The sequence below is a fragment of the Talpa occidentalis genome, unplaced genomic scaffold (genome assembly GCF_014898055.3).
Source record: "Talpa occidentalis isolate TD23 unplaced genomic scaffold, MPIMG_talOcc4v2.1, whole genome shotgun sequence".
In the NCBI taxonomy this organism is placed as follows: Eukaryota; Metazoa; Chordata; class Mammalia; order Eulipotyphla; family Talpidae; genus Talpa; species Talpa occidentalis.
This window is the reverse complement of record NW_026555331.1, coordinates 34,193,527-34,216,672: the sequence shown is the minus strand read 5'-3', so window position 1 is coordinate 34,216,672 and position 23,146 is coordinate 34,193,527. Positions and strand designations below refer to the sequence as shown.

Here is a 23,146-nt window from a genome sequence, read left to right as displayed (position 1 = left end):
GACCTACTCTTTCACCTGTTGGCACTCACCTCAGCTGCCGGCCAGAGTCTCACAAAGTTTTCACCAAGGTACCTAGAGTTGGGCAGAGAGTGACAAGGACCCGTGGAAACCCAGTCCATAGCTGAAAACCTGCAGTCTCATTTTATCTAAAAAATTAACATGAGTTTTATCCTCTACCCTATTAACAGGTATTTCATTTGCTTGGGTGTAAAACTGCTGCCACAGGGAGGTGGAACACATGACTGCCTGCTGTGATGTGCAAGCTCCCAGCCCACTTCTGCTTCTCTGCTGCTCCGGTCTTGCAGGCGGGGACCTGGGAGTTAAGAGGTAGGACTTATTCCCCAGGCCCTCCACCCCCCAGGTCATGAAAAGACCAAGAGTTTGCCTAGTTTATTACAGCCAGAGAAATCAAGCAAATAAAATAAATTCCAAGTAGCCCAGAAATGTTTGCCTCCAGAAAATTGGGATGATAGGTTTACCAGGACAGTCCTGTCTCTCCAGCAGGCTGTGCCAGAAGGTGCCATCTCTGTCTATTACTCTGTTTGCGACAGTGAGACACATGAATACTCTGTAGCATCATCAGCAACTTGCTGAGACAGAGTTTGGGGTATTTATTTTCAAAAGTATTGGATGTCAGAGGCAAAAGTCCCTGGGAACGAGACCACGTGCTTGGGGGTTAAGCAGGAGGGCCTTGCCAGAGGGAAGGTCTGCTACCACCAGGAGAGTAACTTAGTCATGAATTCAGCACAGGAAGGAGCTGACCCCATTGAATGTTCTGGAACACCAGTCAGGACCAGGTCCTAATGTAAATAAGTTGTGGTGAGTACAAGCCTCAAAGATGATCTGCAGGGCTGCTGTGAGGTGCAAATACTTAGTGCATGATTGTCATAAAATGAGCACAAGAGTTTGCTGGCATTTTATAATCATCATCATTATTCAAGATTAAGATCACCCACCTTGGGGGCAAAAATGACCAGCAAGAGTGGAATTCCAAGCCATTCAGTGAACAGGAGACAAGAAATATAGAACAGACCCAAAGACCAACAAGTTTTACAGAAGCCACTAGAAAGAAAATTGAAAGGGAGCTTGCCCCACCCTCCCCCAACTAACAGGAGTTAAGACTTGAATGATTCAGAGAGATGCTGGATATAAAGGGATGAAACATCTCAACACTAGAATTAGCAATAGAAGTGAGTAATGGCAGGAGGGTAGGGAATTAGGACATAGCACTTGGGTACACGGACATTGGTTTGCATCCTTAACATCACATTGGTTGTATGATGTTTGGTGAGTCATGTAAGCTCTCTGGGTCTCTGTTTCATCCTCTTTAAAAGGAGGATAATTAGAGTGTTTTTCCCACAGGATTGTGGGAGAGTCAATGATGTAAATCATGGATACTCAATAATGTTAATTTTTCTTGCTTATTAGCTGTTATGAAGAAATTACAAAGTAAGTAGATGGCATTGTGTCTATATTAAGTGTGAGATTGGGTAGGGAAAATTGGGTCAGGAAAGCAATGTTTCTTCTACATCCTCAGACTTTATTATGGAATCGTGAAAAGCTGGAGAAAGAAGAAAAGAGGGAAGGGGGGAGGAAGAAGTGATGATAGAGGAGAAGGTAGAGGGAAAGTGACAAGGAAACAAACAAGACAAGGATGAATGGTCCTGGTCATTATCAACAAGCAATTTAATGTGAAAATAAATCAAAACAAATCATCAGTTGGCTGCTTCTCAGCCTTCCTTTCTCTTCAACTCATCTCTTAAATGTTTAAGTTCTTTGGTCCAATTTTCTTCCTTCCTTCCAAGATCTCACTGGGCAATTTTCTCCATCTCTGTTTCATTTCCTACCCATTGTTTAACACACAGTCATTCCTTTCCCGCCTGTGTAGCCCTCATGACCTTCTAGTGATTATTTCCAGTCACCAATTGAACATCACTATTTGGGTCGTCAACACAGACAAAACACACCTTGTATCTCCCCATAAACACTCTCCTCCCCTTGCTCCTCTAATCCTTACTGAGGTTCAGGGTACCCCCATACCCGCAAGTCAGAAATGTGGGAGTTAAGACTTCTCCCTCATTGTATGTCTCTAACACTGCTCCCTCCCTTAATTTTTATTGAAGTCTGCATTTACCACCTCAGTTCAAGTCCTCAGCCCTCAACTAGCCCCTGGTGACAGTCTCCCAAGTGGACTTCCTACAGCCAGACCCACTCCAACTCTATAAACAGATGTATGTGATGTCATCCTTGATATTCTCTGGCACATATTTCAAGCACTCTCTACTAGTGTTCAATATAAAAATATACATTCCTTAGGCTAATGTACAATGTTCTTTCCCTGACACCTGCCTATTTTTCCAGCTTCATCCATCTTCCTATTACCCAACCCATATGCACACACACCCCACATTCCATCCTACCTGAACTATGTGTTTGAAGATACTCTTCACTCTGATGAAAAATTTCTGATTGTCCTACATGCCTGGCAAACTCTTGGCCAACCTGCAGGACTCTGCTCAAATGTCACCTCCTATGGGAAATCTTCTCAGACTTTGCTGTGTACATAGTCAATATTCCAACACTTTTTTTTAACCATAAATCATATTACTTAACAAAGTCATATTACTTTCTTTAAAATATGCACCTTCTAACTGAACTGAGAGCCCCTTGTGGACAGGGATTGTGCCGTATTCATCATTGTTTCTCCAGTGTCAACCACTCAGCACAACCTCTCTATCCCTGATGAGTGGATGCAAATGGCCCCAGTCAATGGAAAGACCACCCTAAGCACCGTCTTCTCTAAAAAGTGACAGACGGGCTCTTTAGCTTTTCATTTTCTAGACACTATACAGCCAGTCTTCTCGGGTTGACAAGGAAGACACAACTAACCAGGACTCATTTTTAGATAGACAAGTACAGTCCTATGTACTCCTAAGGCTGCACTCAAGCTAATTAAACATTTAAGTAACTTATTTCAAATTAGTGCTAAGGGAAAATTAATGTTCAAAAGACTGATTTCATCCAAAATAAGTTTTCCTAAGTTTTGGGAGGAGACTTGGTTTTATGTTTTGTGCTGCAACTATTTGGAGAGAGGCAAAAGCATGGTGGATTATTAAAGCTTCACTCCAGTAAAAAGCATATAGTACAGATTAGGAGATAATATAAAAGATACTAAGTAATAGTCAGGAAAATATGAATAATAATGCTAATATTAGTGCAATAATATAAATTTGCCTGGTATCTTCCTCCATTATTTATTCAGGGCTCAATTTTTGAATGATTTCAAAGCTTCCCAAAAAGAAGAACCTATGACAATAAAACAGCATTTATCTATCTCTACAGCTGGGAGTATCTGTCTTTTCATAGCACCCCATGAAACTTGTTCAGGGGCAGGGTTGAGGAGACAAACTCATTTGGATTAGACAAGGCCAGCAGAACCTGGAGGACTGTGTAATATAAGAGGACCACTGGAAAGAGGAAAGTCTCTGAGCTGTGACACCTCTGTGAGTCTGAATCATATACAAGTGGGAAGCCCAAGGATGATTAAGGATGTAGCAGAGGGAGACACCTATAAAGAAACTGACAAAGAATAAACAGCATCAAGTAGTGACTATTGACTATTGATTTGGAGCCCTTAATGTGTACCTCAGAATTGAAAACACCTAAGAAATGTTAGTTCAAAAAATAGTATGCTTGACTAAATGTATAATGCATGGAGAGAATATATAAATTGGTAGAAGAACATTGTTCACATTTATAGTCTCCTTTAAATTGAATAAAATACTGAAAAATAACTTTGTAAGTTATAGAAAGTGTATCCAGAGTATAATAATATAAAGTCGACAAGAATATTAGGATAGCTGGTAAATGATTAGCAATAAAGAAAAATTGCAGAGTTAAACGTCCACTAATCTTTTTCTCAGGATAAAATGCTTTTCTCAAATGAAGAATCACAATGATTCTCTGTTAATAAACAACCACCAGTTGGGAAAGGCTGTTTAACTAGAAGTCAGTAAACTAGTATCAGCTCCATTATTCATCCGATGACCTCTAATAGATTATTTCTTCAGCTTAGTTATAGCTTGAAATTCTGGCAGTAGTTATGCTGGTACATATATCAGTAAGGGGTGAAGGAGACAGGCCCTCAGTAAGAACAGAGAAGATACCTGTTATGAAATATGCTTCTTAGCACAGAATAAATCAAGATAGACAAATCTGCCCAGGTCCCCATGTTATGCCCATGGAGACAATATTAATAAATCACAGCATCTTTCACACTGAACCCAAGCATAGACTTCAGTTCAATGCTCTAAATAGTCATAAGCAATATTGAGTCCACATTATGGAAAAATTCTACCTTCCATCTTGTTTATCAGCTAGAATATGCTAGGTGATGCTGCCATAACAAATAACTGAAATGTCAGTGGCTAAAAACAACAAAGATTTATTTCACGTTTGGGTTACATGCCCCACAATGGCTGCCTGGGGTCTCTGTTCCACAGCATGATCATGACTGTAGCTAATGAAGGACCCTTGTTTAGAGCGTGGCCAGTCAGGGAGGCCACGGGGGAAGTGTGGGGAAGCACAAGCTGACTCAAAGGCTTGTACTTGGAAGTAACTCTCCACACATTTGCTCACATTCCATCCATCAAAATAAGTCACATGCCACACCTAGTGGACAGGGGTACAACCCTGCCATATGCCTGGAAGAAAAGAGAGCCAGAACATTGGAAAACAGCCCTAATGAGTATCATGCTTGAAACAGACACAGAGGACTCTGGCTCAACTGCAGAACCCAAGTCCAAAGGTGTAGTCAGGAAAGTGGGCCCCATACGTTTGTGATCCAGCCTAGTACTAGTCCTTAGGAGTTTAAAGTTTATTGTAGAGGGAGGAGAATGTTCAAGAAAGCATATGATTACAAAGTGCTACCACAAGGGTAATTGTTGGGCCCTGTAGGGGCACATAGGAAGGCACTGACTCCCAGGGGAGGGAACTACAAAGAGCAGCTCACATAAAGGCAAGTGCATATGCAAGACCCAGGATGAGAGGGGAACATGACCCCCTATGGGAACAACTCAGAGACACGTAGCCTGGAGAGAGTGCCAGGGAGGGCTGGCTGGAGACAGTGGACCCCCTCACAGAGGTCTTGACAGACACGCCGAGACTCTGGGCAGTGAGAAGACCAGAAGGTTTTTATATGTAGCAGAATCGCTTTACCAGATTTATATTTTAAACCTACTCAGGGTCACAAAACAGAAATTCTACTTAAAACTAAGTCTATTGCACATAATTCTTTTTTGAGACTGTTTTGTGGCAAAACTTACTGAAATTATTGCGCTATGTTGTCACTTGAAAATGAAGGAAACTGTCTTTCCAGTCAGACATATTCAAAAATAACTTCAAAACATGTCTTATTTTTCCACGGTCTTATTTAGGGAAATGTCTTTAGAAGTAGAACAGGATGCACAGTGCGAAAGCTCTGACTCCCTGACCAAGATCTGTTGCAAGGGTCAAATTAGATCAAGACCCAAGCTGGCTACAGACACAGCATGTGAGATGAGTCCAGCCTTCAGACACAGGAGAGACATCTGCTGGTGGGACACGAGAGACAGACCTGAGTTCTCTGAAGTGGTGAAATAGGGAGAGTGTGTGTGTGTGTGTGTGTGTGTGTGTGTGCACACGCACGCTCGCTTGTTCTGGATCTTCATGTGTTTCCTGAAGTAACATTTGCTAGCAAGGGATGTCAGTGGCCAGGCCACATTGAGTCAACAAATAGAGTCCTTGTAAGGCCAGTCCTCAAGGTCAGAGCTACCCCAAGGGGAGCTTTCAACATCTGAGGAAAATTCTGAGCATGAGAGGAAATGTGTATTACAGGGGCATTACAGGAAGGCAGTGCTTCTTATGGCATCCCAGGAATCAGACCTTCCTGGGATATCTAAGCTCTTTTTCTCCCAGGCCTTCTTCTCAGAACACCTTGAGAGGATAAAAATACAAGTCTCTGCAGACTTCTGTTTCTTACAGTTAATCATACTCTTTCCCTGTGGTGACTATATGTCAACTCTAGAGCAAAACACCCTTCAAAGTTCTTTTCACTTCACTTGTAACCTGCTGTTTATCCATTTTGCATACCCTCTCTCAGTTGCTGCATATTTTCACATGAAATAAAATGCAAGAATGAGTTCCAGCTCTTTCCTTATTTCTGTCAGGCAGAATGCAAGGGGAAATGAGAGTCCACTTCCTAGTTCATTAATGGCCATATTCTGGCTGTGCCCTCACATGGTTGAAGGGATGAGAGAGCTCTCTGGAGTCTGTTTTATTTTCAGCATAGTGCCTTTTCCACAATGCTGTTCATTTCCAACTTTGTAACAGTGGAATTGCTTATGACAATTCTTGTCAAAAAGGCATGAGCACCCCCCAAGTTATTGCAATTCTATAAACTGCACTCAGTTTGGGAAGTGTAGATTCTTGCCACATTACTTCATACACAAAATAATACAATTTACAAATAAAGATTCACACCTAATGATTTCAATTTCAAGGGTAAGCCCTGTAATAAAACTAGTCTTCTCTTTGAGAAAATGATTCAGGTTATAGTCATTGTACAGAAAGGTATTCAAGAAATTAGGCATAAGATTTATTTTTAAAATACAGACATTTAGGGCCTCCCTGGTGGTGCAGCGGGTTGAGCGCTGTGCTGTGAAGGTGTCCACAGCCTCTGCAATGCCGGTTCAATCCCAGCCGGCCAGGGAGCAACCCACATGGCCCAGCAGACCTCTCCTGTCTCTCCCGCTGCTCCCCTCAGCAGTGTATTTCAGTCAGTCTGCCTGTTCTGTTCCCCCCTCTGTCTCTGGTGAATCTTCTCACTCTTCTGCACATCTGGCCTGCACCCCAGTTCTTGTGTGAATAAATAAATCATTGAAAAAATAAAATAGAATATAGACATTTACATATTTCTTTTAAAATGAAACTATTCTATCACCTTGAGGAGATGATCGCATGAGAAATGGCTTCATCACTTATTTACATTAACTGCAAGTTTTCAGATTTGCCCTGGGTTTACAGTTACTTCTAACACAGTATCAATCTGTTACCTCAAAAGAGCAAATAGGAGAGAAATGTACTGTTCACAGAAATCCCAGGCAAAACACCTGCAGTCAACATGAGAAAGGATTTGGGGAAGTAAGGAAGAATATCATTTTAAGTTGATTCAATCTCAGCCTACTTGGACTAATTGATGAATTTAAAGCACATTTTCTCTATTTTCTTATTTCTAGAGAGCAAGAGGCTCCAGCCCCTCCTTCCCTACATTGAATTCTTTATTCTTTTCCTCATGTGTCTTTGCAAAGCATGCTACTCCACGCAGTTTTTTCATTGGCTGGGTAAAATAGCCACTTCCTGCCCAGTTCTTTCATTGTAGTTCAAAGAGAAATCTCACACATATGAGATACAGTGGATTATGTAAATCTACCCATTCATTTGCCCAAAACTCCCTGTCTTAGTCTCTTCAGGCTAGTATAATACCACAAACTGAGTGACTTAAACAACAACATTTATTTCTCAGAGTTCTGGAGGCTGCAGATTCAGTATCTGGTAAGGGCCCACTTCCTGGTTGTTGCTAGGCCCTCACATGACTGGTGGGGTTAGAAAGTTCTCTTGGGGTCTCTTTTATAAGGTCACTACTCCAGTCCTAGGGGTCTCCACCCTAATGACCTAATCATTTCCCTGAGCCCCCTGCCTCTCAGTGCCATCTTTTGGGGATTAGATTCTCATTATATAAATTGTTGGGGGTGGGGAACACAAACATTCAGTCTGTCACACTCACCAAAATCCTCGCTGGCTGACAGAGAATATCTTTACTAAAATTTCTAGAAAAATAGGCAACTCTGAATGTGAGCTCTAGGGAGCTTAAAACTTGGCAATGCCATCCTGTAAAGTTCTGATTGTCCGAACAGCCTACCTGCCTGGCATTCTCCACTGTGGAAAAAGGTTGGACGTGCTGACCACAAGTGTCACCTGTATTTTTGGAGCTGAGGTATTCCGCTGTCTGATCTGCCCCAAGTTCACAAAAATGCACCTAAAAGCAAAACTAGTACTCAGTTTTCAGTAAGATTCATTTTAAAAATTACGGTTGCCCCCACATAGATCACCATGAGAAATACACCCATTAGTACAAAGGGCAACAGCACATGATAATGAATTTTTTAATTACTAAGGTGCTATGTTTGCATTGTAGAAAATTTGAAAAATACCAATGAACACAAGGAAAAAAGTTTAAAATAAACCATAACCCCATATTTCAGAGATAATTGCTATTAAAGTTTGGGTGACCCAGATACCATTTTGGTCTAAAAATACAATAAATGTATATTCTTTTTTAATGGACTGTTACTGTATATTGTATCTTTTAATATGCCCTTTCACTCAATAATGTGTGGCTATTTCCTCATGTTATTAAATATTTTATTTCATATATGTTCATAGTTGCAGAGAGATTACTATTTGGATAGACTGTATTTGTGAAAATTCCCTACTGCTGCATTAGGCAGTTAGAGCAGGGAGGGCAATGCCTACAGAAAATTAAACAGCCAACTCTACCCAGAACCCCCAGGAAACACTTTCCAGAACCAATACAGCCAAGGGAGGGTCAAGAAACACCCAGAGGGGAGAAAGGCAGTCCGCTACCCCAACTTATCGGCAGGCCTATAAAGCCTGAAGAGAGCAAAAAGCACCAAAGGGGGTAAGGTAGACTGCCACCCCAACCTCTGCCAGGGCAAATAATATACTATACCTGGGCAGCAGAGTAGAAGGGGAAGCAACTTGGAAACGCCTACCTGGAACAAAAAAACCAACACCCAGGAGTACCTGCACAGTAAGTCCCAGAAAGGGACTGAGTGAGCAGCCCTTCTGCACCCCATTTAAGCCAGGTGTCCCTTGCCTTTCTTTTTTTTTTTAAATAATAAATTTTATTTTTATATTCCCCATACAATTGCAACCCCCCCATTCTGACCCCAATCCCTCCCCTCCCGCCCCCCACCCCCAAAAAGTGTCTCTGGTTCATAGTTTTTTGTTGATTTTGATTTTCACTTTCTTATAGTTATTCATTTTCCTGGTCCCTTATTTAAGTTTTCTAGATTCCTGCTATGAGTGAGACCATCCTATATTTTTCTTTTTCTTTCTGGCTTATTTCACTGAGCATGATCCCTTCCAGCGCCATCCATGTTGCTGCAAATTGCATGTGTTTATCTTTTTTGAATGCTGAGTAATATTCCATGGTGTATAGGTACCACATCTTCTTGATTCAGTCATCTATTTTTGGGCATTTGGGCTGTTTCCAAAGCTTAGCTATTGTAAATAGTGCCTTTCTTTGCAGTTGTTTTTCTATGGAGTCTGCCCCCTGGACCTCTTCCCCAGTGTACTGTCACTACATCAACTTTGCTTTGCTTAGCCTAGACATGGCTTTGAATTCTTCCCTGGCCATAATCAATGACCAAGGAACTCCAAGAAACATCTAGGAATCCCCAAATCCAGAAATAGTTGGACTGAGAGTTTATTTCCAGTTTGGTGCTAACATGTTGCTAAAATGAACATTTCTGTAGCATGCCCTCGCCTGCCTTTGTAAGCGCCTAGAAATAGAATGTGTTGGTAAAAGAGTATTAATATGTTTAAGGTTTTTACTGCTCATTTGTTGAACAAATATTTATGGAGGGGAAACAGATCCCTGGTACTCTGCATTCTAAGGATACAGCTGTGTACTAATCAGGCAAGATCTCAGCACACTGGAGCCTACACCTGTGCAGGAGGCAGGCAATTTAGGAGTGGAAAATTAAATTCATGATGTGACTTCAGGAAGTGATGCTTACTTTAAAGAAAGATAAAGGAGGTCAGGTTACAGTGACAGGGCCTGGTGTTTTTGAGAGGATGGTCAGGAGGCCTCTCTGAGGACATGACATTTGTAGAGACCACCTCTGGGGGAATGTGTTTCAGGTGAAGAAGACAAACAGGAAGACCTGGAGGGAGGCCTGAGCTTGGCACACTTGAGGATTTGTAAGGGTGAGGTGGCTGGTGTGAAGTGGACCGAGGGGCAGGCGGGGGTCAGGTGATGAGGGCTTTCCCTGTGATAGGAAGGCTTTTGCACAGCAGAGTGGTGTGATTGGCACTAGCTGCTGGCTGAGAATGGAGAACGGTGGAAAATGGATAGTGGAAAGCAGGAGTTCCACTAGGGGTGTGTGTGACCATACAGAAAGGGGATGAAGATAGCTGGTATTGGAGGAAAGTGGTAATGGAGAAGTTTCTGAAAATGTGCTTCAAAGATAGCAGGACTTGCAAAGGATCAGGTGTGGGGCAAGAAGGAAATGGAGGCAATTTTGGACGCTCTCTAGAAGTCACGGCACTCAACAATGCCATCAACCCTCTTTCCCCACAACCTCGCCAGGGATACTGTTTTCTCTGAACTGATATGCAAAAAATGTTAAATTGTTTTCATCATTTAAATGTTGATTGAAGCAACATTGGTTTACAACATTATATAGGTTTCAGGTGTGTGATATTATTATATTTGACATGAGTCTGTACTGCATTACGATCGCCACCAAAAGTCTACTTTCTATACACCACCATAAAACTGACTCCCTTTCATCCTTCCCCTCTCCCCTCTTAGAACTTGTTCTTTTCTTTATTAATTTGTTTTGTTTCATTATCTTTCACATCAGAGTAAAATCATGCAGTGTTCATCTTTCACTGTCTGACTTAATACCCTATAAGTCCATCCATGTTGTCACAAATAGCAAGATTTCATGGGTTTTTTTGTTTTTTTTTTATCACTGGGTAGTGTATTTTCTTTGTCCAATCATCTGTCAGTGGGCACTTAGGTTGTTTCTATAACTTAGCTATTAAAATAACACTGCGATGAACACAGAGGTGCATCTATCTTTTTGAACTAGTGTTTTCATATTCTTAAGATAAATATTTCAACAGAGGACTAGCTGGATGACACATTTTGTCATTACTACTCAGGTTAGACATGGGTTGTATTTATATGCCATGTGAGTTTCTTCAATTGTAAAAAATATTTTTAGCTAAAATTGGTTTTTAAGCAATAAGAATGAGTATCTGGGACCTCCCTGGTGGCCTACAGGTTGCGTCCAGAGTTATCACCTCTACAGCTTGAGTTCGATCCCTGGCCAGGGAGCTGACCCACATGGTGCAGCAGACCGCTCCTTTCTTGGCCGCTGCTCCCCTCAGCAGTTCAGTAAATCTGCCTGTTCTGCTCCCCAATCTGTCTCTGGTGAATCTTCTCACCCCCACACTTCTGGCCTACACTTCTGTTTCTGTTTTTCTCAGTAAGTGAGTTTTACAAATGCAAAGGATAAAGGGGCTTCATTTGTTTTAGTCACTACTCTGTCAGTCACTGGTACCTAGAATAGTGCCTACCATATAGTGATGATAAAAACCACTAACCCTTAGATACTTTCAGTGTTTGGAAGAGAAAATAAAAGCATTCACAACTAAATAAAACTAATCTAAATTAAACAAATTCACTATAGGTACACAGAATATATTTACCATAAGGGGAAAATTATTTAAAAATCTATTTGTTAGTAAGTTGAGAAAAGACTTAATATTTCATTCTGATTATGCTTCAAAATCTCAATAAGGAAATCCATCCATGGTTAATAACCTGGATGTGTTAAATGAGGCCCTAAAATGAACATTAGACTCCTAGCCACCTCCTAGCCTTGACAAGGCCCAAATCCATTCCATACTCCCTGCTAATTAATCTTCCTGAAACACAGCTAAACACTACTCCCACTCCTTAACAGCCTTCATTGTAGAACAAAAATGTTCTTGTTGAAAGAAGTGTGGTATGCAGGGCCAACAACTGTCACCTTGGCTTCCAGGAGTGCTGAATGTGAATCTCAGTTCTTCCGGTGATTAACAGAGTATAAGAAAATCGCAAAGTCTCTGTCACCCACTCATAACTTATCACTGGGTTTTAAAATAGGAATCAACAGCAATTATGAGAACTGAGTCAGGCAAAGTGTGTCTGATAGTCAATTTTATGTCTTGACTTCAAAGTTCCCAGGTATTTGGTCAAATATTATTCTGCATGTTTCTGCAAATGTTTTGGATGAAATTAACATTTAAACAGTATAAAGCAGATTACCTTCCCTACTGTGGGTGGGCCTCATCTAATCAGTGGTTGGAACTCACAAAGTAGAGTACAACCTTTCTGCTAGATGAAGACTGATAGGAATGTGCAGGTTGTTGCAGAACCTCTGCCCTGCACATCTTGCTAGTAATCCTGCTCCCAGAAGTATGGGAAGTACACACCTGTTTCCATTCTGAATGACTACAATAGTCTCCCTTATAAAGGGAGGCTCAGCCCATTGGCAAATTCCTTTCTCTCCAAGATCCTTGACAGGTATCAATAAATTGCAAATCCAAGATCTTTATGGTACGTGAAAGTTTGAGTGTAGAACTCTAGATTTGAAGGTACCAGGGTACATCTGCTATGTTGCTGGCAGGAGGGATGCAGAGTTGGACCCTGGGAAAATTTGCCATAGGAACATTGCTGAGAGTGCATAGCATTGGGTATTAAAATGTCATTTTTTCCCACTGTAAGATAACTTACAGTTTCTAATTATCTGCATCCCCAGGAACCAAAAATAAACAAAAGGGGGGGTATTAAACATATTTTTATTTTATTTTTAAATTTTTAAGATATCATTGGTTTATAACATAATATAGATTTCAGTGTACAGCTTTATATTTTAGCTATATTTCTGTAGTATATTTCATTGTATATACTCCATTATGGCCACCACCAGAAGTCCAGTTTCTACTCACCACTGCACAAGTAAGCCTTTTACTCAAATTACCCAACTTCCATCTCCGTTCTCCTCTGATCACTGCCATTTTATTTTCATAATCTGAGTTTGTTTTTGCTTTGATTTAAACATATTCTTAAGACATTTTTTATATCTCTAAAAGAACAAAACTAAAAGTACAAGGTTAATATCTTGTGTGATGTAAATTCTCCAGCAGTAATGGTTAAAGATTTTGAAAACATTCTACATTCTCGGTGGTTCAATAAATATCAATAAATACAAAAGAATACCAGAAGTCATGAATGACTTGGAAAATAAAGAATAGAAATCCAACATGTTAAACTATAAAAGTACCTAAAGGGCAAAATGCATCATCAAGGTATTATTTTTTCAAATCCAGAATTTTTAAAAGAACTGATGCTATGAATTAAGTTAAATAAATAAACAAACAGAAATTTACTCTGGAAGGCGATTATTAACATTCTTAAATTTTGGAAAGTCTTAGATGTTTTAATCATATTTATATTTTAAATATTATTGAGATATTATTGAGGTAACATTAGTTCATAACACCATTAACTGTATAGGTTTCATGTATACAGCTTCTCACCCTTAGCAACTATATATATCATACCACATCCACCATATATCCAGTCACCATTTGCCACCACTATTTTCTTTTTAAAAAATATGCAAATGTTAATAGGAAAAGGTAGGGAGTCAATATTGATTAGACATGTACAAATACATAAGGGGAAAAAGAAAGGAGAGATATTGCTGAGACATATAAAGACATATAACTAACTGAACTAGTTGTTTAAAGAAAAGTAGAATAAAATAAATCAAAAATAATGAAGGCATAAGAACCTCAGCTTAAGCAAATATTGAACAGAAGAAAAGGGGAGTTACAAAGCCCAAAAATGTCTTATCCTCCATAGAGGAGAAACCAAAGTAATTGTGTTTAAATGTATAGATCTAAATTAATTATTAGGATACTAAACATTTGCCGAAAGTAATTGTGACTGATTTTATAGTAATAAATTAATGACTACTGCAATTAAGAATGTTTATGGCCTGTATTCAATTAATCATAATTAATGATGAGTGTAGGGCTTTAACTTTTAAATTATTCTAATGTGAAAAAGAAAATGTTATGGCCTATTCATCAGAATCTTCAATATAAAGGAAAAACCATGAAAGTCCTACTATAAAAATAGGAAGACAGAAGACAGAAAAATAAAGAATATAAAATTACTTATCAAAGTTCACATATCAAAGGATATACTACTTGATTATATAAATCCATGCTGGGTTTAGAGAGGTGCAAAAAGCACAGATTCTGAAGTACTGAAAATACAATATAGGCAAATATCATTAATAAACTCTGACAATACAAAATAAGGCGATCACATAATAATGACATAACGTAATTATAAAAATATGACATTAAAAAGAGGTTTGGAGCCTCCCCTGGTGGAGAAGCGCTTGAGCGCTGGGCTGCAAAGCTGCCCACAGCCTCTGCAGCTCCGGTTCAATCCCCGGCTGCTGGCAAGGGTCCCACATGGCGCGACAGACCTCTTCTGCCGCACCCGCTGTTCCCCTCAGCAGTGTATTTCGTCACTCTGCCTGTTGTGTTCCCCGCTTTGGCTCTGGTGAATTCTCTCACCCTCCCGTGCTTCTGACTGTGCCCAGTGCTTGTATAAATAAATAATTCTTTAAAAAAAAAAAGAGTTTTGTATGTACCTAATAATTTTTGACAGAAAAAATATAGACCAAAAAAAGTAAAAAGAGAATAAAACCATATTGTTATATGTGGACATTTTCACTTTGTAACATAGAAATATCTAAATTGAAATCAGTATTTTAACTGTCAAATACAATCCAGCAAAAATTTAAAAAGACATCACTAACAACATGAAAGTTACTTTGGCCAGTGGAATGTAATGGAAGCCATACTGTGTGAGTTGAGTCTGGGACTCAAGATGCCTAACACACACACTTCTATCCTTGCCCTTGGACCCCCTGCTACTGCTGCCACATGAACAAGCCCAGCTTAGCCTTCTGGGGGATCAACACCAGGCAGAGCAGAATCAAACCATCCAGCTGAAACATCTGAGACCAGCCAACCCCCAGCCAACCAGGCAGCTGCCAGAACAATGTTGAGCAAAATCAATCTGTCAGGATCAGCCCAGCTACCCAGTTCAGCAAGCCCCAATTACTGGTGCATGAACTAAATAAGCACTTATGTCTTAAGCTTCTAAGTGTTAAGGTGGCCTATTACATAGTAATAAACAACTGATACTCTGAACATGTTGTTGTACTTAAAAGTAAGAGGGAAATTAACCAGGGTGGCATCCCTGAGACAGACAGGATTTATGAGAGAAATGATCACTCAGAATATGTGCAGTAGTCCTCAGGAGATTGTCTCAAAGGTGCAAAAGGAATGATGGTCATGCCGGGGAAAGCTGAGATGAGGACAAGGCAACTGACTCCAGAATTGGCTGAACACTGACATGACAACAGAATGCCATCTGACCTCTGCGTAAAGTTCCTAATCCCCCGAGGGCCTATAAGTAGCAAAAAGAATGAAAGTCTCCTGATAGTATCCAAGTGGTCAGAGAGACTGAATAATAGCCCCATAGAGTTTTGCCTGGAAGGAACAGCAACATCCAAGACCAGAGAGGTGCGACCAGGCACCCAGTCCAGCAGGAAACTGCATCCCTGCCCTCAATGAGAACAGTGTGGAGCAAGAAGTCCTGAAACTGCTGTGTCCCCTCTCTAAAGAGCCCTCTGGAGGGAGAAGAAATGTCCTACCTGGCAGAGTTGTTTTGAGGGCTTTCCGTGCATCATCTCATTTATTCCTCAAAGAAATATAAAAGTTTGCTACTATTTATAATTCCTTCTATTATACATCAGGAAATTGAGGCACACAGAAGCATAATTAATTAATTATACAGTAGAATTTATAAGCTAGTATAATTAACATCACAGTCATAAAGGGGTGTGTGTGTGTGTGTGTGTGTGTGTGTATACCAGAGAAAATGACTTTGAAACAAAAATGTCTATTGGAGATGTTAGAAGACTTGATATAAAATTAAAAATATTTGCAGGCACAGATTAAGAGCAAATAAGTGAATTTAAGTTTGGGCTTAAAGGCTTGTCTCTAATGAAAATTAAAATATAGAGGATGTTTTTGTTGTTTGTTTTTTGTGGGGGAAGAGTTCAAAAGTGAAAAATAAATCCAGAATTTTCAATGTCACTAGAAAAATAAGGCAATAGAGAGTGGACACTTTCTCACTATCTCAGGATAAATTTTGTAGACCATATGTTGACCCATTATAATGAAATTTCAGAACAAGGATGAAGAATTAAAAATTGGAGACCCGGGCCTCCCCGGTGGCGCAGCGGTTGAGCGCTGGGTTGCGAAACTGCCCGCGGCCTCTGCAGCGCCGGTTCGATTCCCAGCTGCTCCCCGGCCACTGGAGGAGGGTCCCACATGGCGCGCAGACCTCTCCTGCCGCCCGCTGCTCCCCTCAGCAGTGTACTTCGGTCCTTCTGCCTGCTCTGCTCCCCGCTCTTGCTCTGGTGAATTCTCTCACCCTCCCGCGCTTCTGACTGTACCCAGTGCATGTATAAACAAAAAACAAACAAACAAACAAATAAATAAATAAAACATGCCTCTAAAAAAAAAAAAAAAAAAAAAATTGGAGACCCAACAGGAATGCAGCTTCTTGGAGACTTCAACACCTTTCTATCAGTAATTGACAAATTTCAGCAGAAAATCAGTGAGGACGTTGCTGGAGTGCCATCAATCAGCTGCATCTAATTTTATAGCTATAGTATAGTTCATCCATCAATATACACATACTCTCGAGCTAACAGAACATTGCCCAAGATAGACCACTATGGGGCATAAAACACCTTAACAAATAGAAATAAAAATCATATGAAGTATGGTTTCAGACTGCAATGGAACTAAACTAGAAATTAATAACAGAAAGATAGTTAGAAAATCCCCAAATACACACAATTCTATATAATGTAGATCAAAGAAGTCTAAAGACAATTTTTTTAATATTTTTAATGAAATAAAGATAAAAATATACTTACCAAAACTTGTGGGATGCAATAAAAGTGGTGTTTAGAGGGAAATTTATGATGTTGAGTGAACATTAGAAAACAAGATCTAAATCAAATAAACTAAGTTTCCACCTTAGGAAACTAAAAAAGAAAGAGCAAATTAAATCAAAAGTATGCAGAATAAATAATAAAAATTAGAGCAGAAATATAAATAACTTTTTTTCAAGCTGAACACACTTGTGTAACCATCCAGACCAACAAATAAAAACTACAAACAGCATAAAAATATTTCCTCTAACCCCTCTCATCATTACTACTCCCAAAGGTAAATATTAGTCTGACAATAAATTAGTTTCACCTGCTTTTGATGTTATATAAATGAAATTAAAAATTCACCATCATCTCCTATTTATATAGCTCTTTCATTCAACATTATTTGTGAGAATCACCCAAGCTGATACAGGATAGCAGTAGTTCACTGATTTTCCATGCTGAATGTGAGCCCATTTTACAAGTATATGATAGCTTATTTAGACATTCTAACATTGATGAACTTGGTTCTTACAAATAATGCTGCTAGGTACTTTCTTGGAAATGTCCTTTGAATATTCCTACCTGTTTATCTTGGGTAACCAGTTACAGAATTGCTGCATCAAAAAAGTATGTTTCACACCCAAATGCCCAAAAATAGATGACTGGATCAAGAAGATGTGACATATATACACAGTGGAATGTTATTCAGCAATCAAAAAAGATAAACTCATGCCATTTGCAGCAACGTGGATGGAGTGAGAAGGAATTATGCTCAGTGAAATAAGCCAGAAAGGAAAAAAATATATATCGGATGTTTTCACTTATAGCAGGAATATAGGGGAACCAAATAAGACACCAGTGTAAAAAAATAATAACAGTACAAAACACAACAAAGCAAAACTGGACAATTATAAATCAGAGACATCCTGAAGGGGAGGAGGAGGGAGAGGGATGAGAGGGAGGGAGGGAGGAGCACAGGGGACTGAGGTGATGGTGCACGGGTGCATTGGGGAAGGAAACTCAATGGGGACTATACCTGAGGAGGTGGGGGGAAGCAAATATTGTTTAAAAATGAACTATGATATAAAAAATAATAAATTATTAGAAGGAAAAAAAGGTATATTTAGGAGATAAATATAATTTTCCAAAGTAGCTGTGCTACTCATTTGCTCTACATCTGTACCAACACTGGTATTGTATTTTTTGTTTGTTTGTTTGTTTTTTGTGCAGTTTTAATTTGTATTTCCTCTAAGAATAATGAAGTTGAATAGCTTTCTGGGTGTTTATTGGCCATTTAGTTATACACTTGTGGGAAGTGCCTAGTAGAATCTTTTAGTTATTTTAGGCTGGATTGTCTTTCTTACTATTTTGTAGGAGTTCTTCATGTGATTTGTAAGATTCAGTTTTGATCTCATGGCTGTGTCATTTGGCCACTTTCATCTTTTTTTTTTTTTATGCTCAGTGGAGTGTGGAATCTTTCCGCATTTTTCTTTCAATGGCAAAATTAAATCTAGTACAAAAAAATCTTTCTTTTACTAAAGCCTTATCTTGACAACTGCTTGATAAATTTTTTATTTCTATTTTATTCTCTCTCCTTGAATATTATTGTATAGAATCCTTACATATTGCTCAGTACATTGCATGTTTATGTGACCTGGCTACATATCTATGTGGTCTCTATGCTATGGGTTAATTGTGTTTCTTGAATGCTTTGCAAAGCAAAAACCTGATACGGCATGGTTGATTTACAGAATGGTTGTCAGTTTTCTTTCAGGGGTGAGAATGAGGACACATTATAAAGCATTGTAACTGTTTAGTGAAAAATAATGTGAAAGTAAAGGAGAGACCATCTCAAGGAAGTAGGCATCACGTGGATGTAAGAAATGCTAAAGGTGAAAATATTTGAGTTGTTTTTTTATTATGTACATATGGAGAGGGGACAATTATATATATTTACAGTATAGTTGGTATAGTTATTTATGCAGTCTTGTTCTAGAAAGGATAAAAGATGGATTTTTAAAATAAAAATTTAGATTATTTTTTAAATAATTAATCATATAAATTTTTTTTTAATGCTAATTGACTCTTTTTTTTTTTTTTCTAGAGGCATGTCTTATTTATTTATTTATTATTTGTTTGTTTGTTTGGTTTATACATGCACTGGGTACAGTCAGAAGCGTGGGAGGGTGAGAGAATTCACCAGAGCCAGAGCGGGGAGCAGAGCAGGCAGAAGGACCGAAGTACACTGCTGAGGGGAGCAGCGGGTGGCAGGAGAGGTCTGCCGCCATGTGGGACCCTCCTCCGGTGGCCGGGGAGCAGCCGGGGATCGAACCGGCTGCAGAGGCTGCAGGCAGCTTCGCAATCCAGCGCTCAACCGCTGCGCCACCGGGGAGGCCCAATCATATAAATTTTTAATTACTAGGTAAATATTAGGTAAATAAAGTGTTCTTATATCTTATGTAGGCTGACCATTCTCCTTTCTTAATCAACTTTCTCTAAGGAGACTTTTTTAATGTTTATTTTTTTAAAGATTTATTTATTTATGCATACATGCACCGGGGTACAGGCCAGAGGTGTGGGGGGTGAGAGGATTCACCAGAGACAGAGTGGGGAGCAGAACAGGCAGATTGACTGAAATACACTGCTGAGGGGAGCAGCAGGCGAGACAGGAGAAGTCTGCTGAGCCATTTGGGTCACCTCCCTGGCCGGGGATCAAACTCGTGCTGCAGTGGCTGTACACTGCTTCATAGTGCTGTGTCTTAATCCCTTGCGCCACTAGGGAGTCCCCTTTAATGTTCAATTCATTAAAAATGATTCACAGAAGGTTTAGAGCATGGTAGTTCTCAATGATAAATATTGTTTTCACTACAGTTCTAGAATGTTATAAGCCAGCTCATTTAATACATCACCCCCAACTTAACATCTTTCAATTCTTTTCTAATTCTGGAATTAGTGAGGTTTGATGTTACATGACACAATACAATATATTAAAAACAGGTTCACATAAGTCACTAACCTCTGACTTTTTTAAGGCAAAAATCTTCTGGACTTCCCTCAGCAAGAAGGCAGCCTCTTTGAGAACCTTACCCCCTCCACACGACTCCCTCAGGATTCCTCTCTACACTGAAAGAATCTAACCATATTTCTGTTGTCCAGTCAAAAATTAGAAGTCCCCCTTCTAAAAGCATGTTTTCTAAACATCTCTGGTAAATGGAGATTTTGACTTTATGCCCGGGACACCCTGAGAGCTGCTCCGATGGAAAAAAAGAAAGAAAAAAAAATACAACTAATAGGATAATAAATCCCAAGTCCTCTTTTTTTCCTCTCGGAACAAGAATTGTTTTAGTTCAACTTGCATTCGCCCAATGCTGCCCCGCCCTCGTCAGACCATTGTGTTTAATGCAGGACTTTTGACTCAGCCATCATTACTCACACTTTGCTGATTTTACTTTAAACACTGTTGGCTAAAGCGACAATTTATCACGACTGTTTTGCCTAGCGGTGGGGGGATAATTTATTTTCCCTTGAAGGGTTTGATATTTATTAGCGCCGCAGCGAGCTGGTCAGCAGAGATCCACGCTCCAGGGGACAAGCTTGAGTTCAGCTCCATGGCCTGATCCACCCGCCTCTGCTCCAAGCCACCGATGCGCCTCCTGAGGCAATCCGCGGCTGGCACCCAAGGGTGCAGGAGATGGCACCTGGGGGTCTCTGTCTCTTGGGAAAAGGAGCTCGGGGTGCTCCCCTTTTCCTCGGAAGCTGGACCCGCAGTTGTGAAGGAGCACAGCCGGCTCTCAGGGAGCCAGGCAGCCCCCAAAGCCTGCTCAGGAGTCAGCAAGAGCTGAGAGCAGCATGGAGGACCCAACAGAGAAAAGCAGGCATCTGTGAGGGGAGCGCGCCGAAAAGGGCCACGCTGGGCCTCAGCGGGGAAAGAGCATCTAGTTGGCAAGAGATCACTCAGGTAAGGTGGAGCCTGTACGAGAAGTGGAGAGCCCCAGGCCTCTAACTGACACCATTAGGAAACAACTGCTATGCAGCACAGGCAGCATCTTAGCAGTGCAATCACTGCCTGGCAAGGAGAGGACTCTCAGTAATAGTTTGTTGTAGCAACAAATGATTAACAGAGAGAAAAGGAAAGGAATTTGGGTTTATTCTGTACATACCTTGTGCCCAGCAATGCACTAGACTTACTTGCTTCATTCATTTAATCCTTGCACTAATCCAAGGACAATGGTAGCAGTAGTAATAATAACAATAATAATGTCCAGGGATGAATATTTGTAGCCAAGGGCTCTGGGAAGGTATGTAAATTGCCTACTTTGCCTACAGCTAATGAGTAGGAGAGTCACAGGGAATAACTCCAAATCTGTCTGACCAAAAGGCCATGTCCTGCTGATGCCCATACCACTTTGCTACTGAATGGAAGGCACTGGAATGTGCACCCCAGGACCTCAGCTCAGTGTGTGGTGTTCCCACCAATAGAATCACACCTCGACTTAAGGCATTATCTCTAACAGAAATAGCTATCTGGGAGACGTGGCTAAGTAATCCATTAGCATCATAGACCATCTCAGCCAGAAGTCACTGGACACTTTTCCTCTTCCATAATAGAGGGAATGGGCCTTGGACAGTTAAACGCTGATGCTTCGAGTTGAGTGCACTGCTGGAAGTGAGAGTGTAAAGAGTGTGTTATTGAATGTTCTCAGGGAATGGGGGGATGCCAACATCTAGGATATGAACACACACATTAGGAGGAGGAGCAGGGAAGTTGAAGACCTTCAATGGACTGAAAAGGCACATCAGGTCATAACCTTCCATGCCCCATCACAGCCAATGCACAGAGCATCCAGTGCTGGGAGAGCTGTAGTCATTACAAGTTTCTCAATATGTGTAGTGGCCATATATGTGCTAGAAGCTATGCTGGAAGTGGGGTTACAAAACTAGACCAGACATAGTCCTCCTCCCTCAAGAGTTTATTGTCTTGGGCCTCCCTGGTGGCGCAGCGGTTGAGCGCTGGGTTGCGAAGCTGCCCGCAGCCTCCGCAGCGCCGGTTCGATCCCTAGCTGCTCCCCAGCCACCAGAGGAGGGTCCCGCATGGCACGCAGACCTCTCCTGCCGCCCTCTGCTCCCCTCAGCAGTGTACTTTAGTCCTTCTGCCTGCTCTGCTCCCTGCTCTGGCTCTGGTGAATTTTCTCACCCTCCCGTGCTTCTGACTGTACCCAGTGCTTGTATAAATAAATAAATCTTTTTAAAAGAAAAAGAGTTTATTGTCTCTTTCCCCTGAGAAGTTGAGGCATTCCCTAGATGTCAGGAAAAGAAAACAATCATGGAAGAGACTTGGGGAGAGAAAATGAGAGCACTTCAGGAAAGGGGCTGGAGATGCATAGAAGATGAAGTGTCACTCCTCCTCATTTTCTATGGGTACCCCCATCATGGCACCTGCCCAGGTAAAGGTAAACCCAAATTCCTTTACTTGTCTCTCTGTTACTCATTTGTTGCTACAATAATCTATTCCCTCTATTCTTTTTTTTTTTTTTTTAAAAAAGATTTATTCCCTCTATTCTTGAAGCGAAAGAAGTGTCCAGTGATTTCTGGCTGAGATGGTCTACAATGCTAATGGATTACTTCGCTATGTCTCCCAGATAAGATATTTCTGTTAGAGATAATGCCTTAAGTCGAGGTGTGATTCTATTGGTGGGAACACCACACACCGTGCTGAGGTCCTGGGGTGCACATTCTAGTGCCTTCCATTCAGTAGCAAAGTGGTATGTGCATCAGCAGGGCATGGCCTCCACTCACCCTGGAGCAGCCTTGTCATTCAGAGAAAGGCCTTCAGAGTCAGCCAGGACCCAGAACTCACTGGCTAGGATAACCTTCCTCGTTCCTTGAGAGCCAGTTTGGAGGGGGATGAAGGATGGAAGGATGAGAGGAATTCAACTCCCCAAGCTTCCCAGTATGTGAAGAAGCTGACAGTGATGCTAATACCTGAATACAACCCCCCATTAATTTGTCAATTCTAATACCTTTTCCTTTGCTTTTCCTGCTGAGTGATTCTTTCCTATTAGCTCCTCACCCAACCAAAACCTACCTCTGTCTGATTATGTAACTGCTGTAAAAAAATGAGGTGGGAACACAGATCTCTACTTTAGATGAAACTCTTCAGAAAACAAATTCACTGAGGGATAAACTCAGCTGTAAAGACTCCAGGG

The 23,146-nt window shown here is 40.6% G+C and overlaps 1 long non-coding RNA gene across 1 annotated transcript in view; it reads left to right on the top strand.

The window, feature by feature from the left end:
* Positions 1 to 312: 312 nt before the first annotated feature.
* LOC129145291 (uncharacterized) overlaps positions 313 to 23,146 on the top strand; it is a 68,507-nt gene continuing 45,673 nt past the window's right edge. Inside the window, exon 1 of the long non-coding RNA XR_008550606.1 lies at positions 313 to 327. This is a non-coding gene — a long non-coding RNA (uncharacterized LOC129145291). The remainder of the gene's footprint in view (positions 328 to 23,146) is intronic.